This window comes from Dama dama, chromosome 9 (assembly GCF_033118175.1).
Source record: "Dama dama isolate Ldn47 chromosome 9, ASM3311817v1, whole genome shotgun sequence".
Lineage (NCBI taxonomy): Eukaryota > Metazoa > Chordata > Mammalia > Artiodactyla > Cervidae > Dama > Dama dama.
The window spans coordinates 93149342-93154618 of NC_083689.1; the positions used below are offsets into that span (position 1 = coordinate 93149342).

Consider the following 5277-nt stretch of genomic DNA (forward strand, 5'->3'; position numbering starts at 1 on the left):
GATTTCACCAATACCAATACCAATGAAGAGCTTCCCTGGTGGCTTAGATGATAAAGAATCTTGCTGCAATGCGGGAGACCTGAGTTTGATACCTGGGTCGGGAAGATCCCCTGGAGAAGGGGAAGGCTACCCACTCCAGTATTACGGCCTGGAGAATTTCATGGACTTTATAGTCCATGGGATCTCAAAGAGTCGGACACAACTGAGTGACTTACATACACACACACACACACACACACACACACACACACAACCAATGAAAGTCCAGGTGCATTTTATACAGAAAAAGAAAAACTCATTTTAAAATTTATAATCCAAGGGACTCTAAATAGCAAAAGTAATTTTGAGAAATAAGAATAAGGTTGAAGGACTCATATTTTCCTATTTTAAACCTTACTATAAAGCTATAATAATCAATTCAATGTTTTACTGGCACAAGGCCAGATGTACAGATCAAGGGAAAATAATTGAGAGTTGAGAAATGGACCCATTCATCTATAGTAAACTGATTTCTGACAACGGTATAACCAAGTGTTCAGTGGGGGATTATAAAATTATAATATTTTCAACAAAGAATTTTGAGAAACCTGAATATCCATATGCAAAAGAATGAATTTGGACCCCTCAACAATACACAAAAATTAGGTCAGAAAGGGTCACAAACATAAACGTAAGATCTAATAACTGAAAACCTTAGAAGGACTTAAAGATATAAACTGACATGAGCTCAGATTTGTCAAGGATTTCTTGGGTATGACACCAAAAGCAAAAGCTACAAATGAAAGAACAGATAACCTAGACTTTATCTCAATTAAAAGCATTGTGTTTCAGAAGACACTACCAATAAAATGAAAAGAGAATCACAGAATTGATTAAAAATATTTACAAATTATATATCTGATAAGCATTTTGTACCCAGAGTATAAAAATAACTAGCAACAAAAAATAAATAACTCAGTTACAAAATGGGCAAAGGACATGAATAGACACTTTTCTAGTGAAGATATACAAATGGCCAAAGAACACAGAAGAAAATGCACAGCAACATTCCTCATTAGAGAAAGGTAAGTCAAAACCATAGTGAGATACCACTTGAAATAACAAGACTGTTCATTGAAAACAATAGAGAAAATATAACAAGTATCGGTGAGGATGTGGAGAAGTTGGAATCACATACATTGCTGGTGGGCATATAAAATGATACAGCTGTTAAAAATTTTGGCAATTTCTCAAAAAGTTAAATAATAATATCCAAAATGTAGAGGACCTAAATAGACATTTCTCCAAAGAAGACATACAGATGGCCAATAGATACATGAAAAGATGCTCAACATCACTAATTATTAGAGAAATACAAATCAAAACTTTAATGAGATACCACCTCACATGGCCCCAGAATGACCATCACTAAAAAGTCTACAAATAAAGAAGGCTAGAGAGGGTGTGAAGAAAAGAAAACCCTCCTACTCTGTTGGTAGGAATGCAAATTGGTGCAACCACATTGGGAAACAAAATTTCTCAAAAAAAAAGAAAAAGAGAGTTGCCATATGATCCAGCAATCCCACTCCTGGGTGTATACCCAGAAAAAACTACAGTTTAAAAAAATGCACCCCTATTTTCAAAGTAGTACCACTGACAATAGCCAAGACATGGAGACAACCTAAATGTCCATCAACAGAAGAATGGATAAAGAACATTTGTGATAGATATACACATGAAAAGTAAAAGTGAAGTCACTCAGTCATGTCTGACTCTGTGCGACCCCATGGACTGTAGCCTACCAGGCTCCTCCATCCATGGGATTTTCCAGGCAAGAATACTGGAGTGGGTTGCCATTTCCTTCTACAGGGGATCTTCCCAACCCAGGGTTTGAACCCGGGTCTCCCGCATTCCAGGCAGACGCTTTACCATCTAAGCCACCAGGGAAACCATATATATGTGTTTGTGTGTGTCTCTGTGTGTGTGTGTGTGTGTGTGCGTATAGACAGACAGACAGACAGAGAATGAATGGAACATTACTCAGTCACCACTCTGGTATTCTTGCCTGGAGAATTCCATGGACACAAGAGCCTGGCGGGCTACAATCCATGGGGTTGCAAAGAGTCAAACATGACTGAGAGATTTTCACTCACTAATATCAGACCAAGTTCACTTTGATACAAAAATCTATAAACAGATAAATGTAGGATGATGGAACTTTGTCTAGAGATGTTGAGAAGGCGTGGATTTTCTAACTTAATTTGTAGGTAAATAGAGGAAATGTCTATTTATTGGCTACACTAGTAAGATAGACTAATGTATGCTGTGGTAACACAACAACCCCAAATTTCCATTGCTTAGAGCAATATTTATTAATTGTTTCCAAAGATTTAGTTTTATTTTCTGTGATTTTACTTTGTCATCACCTTAGAGAACAAAAAGGGAAGATCAGATGCTAGGTAATTACATTGTCATATATCAAAATTTTTCCCTTTGCTATTTTGAGAATTAAACATTATTTAAAAATTATAATACCCTTATTACTGACATGTAAGTATCAGTACATCACATTTAAAATTAATTAAAAAATGATCCAAGTTGAAGTTACACAGGGTTAGTGGAAGATTTTATATGTATCTGCCAAACTTCAATTTTCCAAATACATCATTTTTTTTAAATCCTTACCCATCAAAAAGCTTTAGTATCACGCCTTTCATTCAATTTTCCTAATTATCATCATAGATGTTTATATTAATTGTGTGAGGTTCACATGTAGATATCATTCTCTTTTACTTTCCCTTTAAAGCTCACAGGAAGATTTCTTCTTAGATTGTATGTAAGAAGTCAAGGACCTTATGCCTACTGAAATTACCATATTTGAGAAAACCAAAATCATGTCTCAGATTTTTAATGTCTTGAAATATCCCTACCAATGTTATAAATGTCATTCCTACTAAACAATGGAATTCTCTGTTTTCCACTGCTACCTAAATAGTAACTTTTGTGGTGATCACTTGATGGCAAAGCAAATCTAATGGGATATTTAAATATATATGCATAAATAAATAAATTTGCTTCACTCTTTTGCTTAAAACACACCAGTGTGCTTAAACTAATATTCACAAAACTTACCGTGGTCTACCCGAACCTGCATGGTCTGGTACTTGCCCATACTTTCCATCCCACCTCCCTTCAGAACCGTGAGGTTGTACAAGTCTTAGAGACTGCCAAGGCTCTTATCTATTGTATCTCTATTTCCACTGCAGATTTCACATGGTTGTCTCCTTCTATTATCAATGTGGTCTCAGGTCAAATATCACTTCTTCCAAGAGAAGACTTTCTCTAAACACCCTTGTAAAATTATTCCCACCACTCTAATATTATCCAGTTTTATCATTTTTACTGCACTTATATAACTCCCTGGCTTATTAATTTGCTTGTTTATTATAGGTATTACGCTCCTAGAATGGGAACTCCCTGAGAACAATGTATACTTCGTGCCTAGATGAGTGCTAAATTGTGGAATGAATAAGTGAAACATGCCTTGCGTAACTCTGACACATCACATTACTAACTGTTTTGATGCTCCCCATCCCCCAACTCAAAGCATGTGCATCACTGAACACAGCTTTCCCCAAGTCTTTCAACAACTCCTTTGTCAAAAAGCTCATCTCAGAGATTTTCAGAGCAAAGGAGCTTCTGCAATCAGAGTCACTTCTAAAATGCATTAATAATCATTCATTTGCACTATTCATTATTGTGCAAAGACTGATAGGAGCCTCGTTTGAGGACCTGTAGGAAATGTGCTTATTTTCCTCGACCCCAGAGAGTGTTCTCTGTGCTCATCTAAGGGCAGAATTTGGCCATGTGTGGTTAGTCGATTACAACAAACATATGGGGAAAATGGCTGAGAATGCTCAAATATTGAAACCATATGTTACTGCATGGGAAACTATGCCTTATTAAAAAACAAAACAAAAAATGAGAATCCAGCTAGAAACATACAGCTCAGAGCTTTTGCTTTCAGGGTTTAACCAGCACTTAATTTATTAGACAGAAGACTTCCTTTTAGATTGAACTCAGTCCTCATATCTCAGAGCAACTACTTAGTTAAAATATTTCTTTAGACTACAGAAGGTTCCAAAAATCAAACATCTTGCAAAATTTGAAAATTCATTAAAAAGTAAAAGTATTCTGAATCCTATGAGATTTTTAAAATTCTATTTTAAATGCCATGAAGATTTCATAGCTTTTATATATACTGCTCATAAAAATGGAATATTTAAACTCTTTTTCTCAATTAACATCACATCATCTTCATAGAGGAATGGAACAGATAAGGAGCTTGAATGATACATTTATAAGATATTAGTCTTGTAATAAAGACTAATAAAATTTAGATCAGAATATGATTTGCAGTGGAAGTGATGCTGAGCATCAGTGGAAGACCTAAGAATAGACTCATACACATTTCACATGAACCTCACTTATGATCCTTCATTAAATCTAATATACCATCAATTGTAAGATACACCACGACTGAGAAATAAAATGCTGCCAATTAACTAAGATGCAATGCTCTCTTATTACATAAAATGCAATACACATTCTGATTTCACAGAGTTTAAAATGTGAAAACATACACATGTTTGAACCAATGAAGCATGCTATTATACAGGGTTAAATTTTGGTCTAATGCCCTAGTATAAAGCACCAAATTCAAGGCACTGTAATCAAATCAAGAAATTTTCTTTTGATGGATTCACACTTCCTTTCCCATTTTGGTCTCTGTTTCTTTGGCTAAGGAGCTCAATGCCCTCTCCTCCCCATCCCCAACCACACAAAGAGCCCTGGCAGGAGGGAGTCCTTTTTGAGCTTTGCTTTCCAGGGAGAACCAATACTCCAGACCTTTTCTTCTACCTTTCTTCTTTCTTTCTGTCCCTGATAGATATTGATCTTCTAGATTACTTTGGGCTAGGAAATCTGATATCCAAAGATAACCCTATTTGATCATTTCCCCAATATTTGCCTTTTAACTACAGAGGCACAAATTCACAAATTTTAGCCCAATCACACCAGCCACCTATAGTGGATTTGAGGTATAATTACAGGCTGTATTTTGAGATATAAAGACAATGAAACATGTAAGGATATTCTCATTTTGATTCAAATATAGAGGGAGGCAATATACTACATTAGAAAGAGCATCAACTTAGGGATTCACCAAGAACTTGTTTTAATATTCACTATGTGATCTAGTCAACATCCAAATCATGTTGATTATTTGCAGCCAAAGAT

The 5277-nt window shown here is 35.6% G+C and overlaps 1 non-coding gene across 1 annotated transcript; it reads right to left on the reverse strand.

The window, feature by feature from the left end:
- Positions 1-1854: 1854 nt before the first annotated feature.
- Positions 1855-1926, reverse strand: TRNAS-GGA (transfer RNA serine (anticodon GGA)). Its single transcript has one exon. It is a non-coding gene; the product is annotated as a tRNA-Ser (tRNA).
- Positions 1927-5277: the final 3351 nt, after the last annotated feature.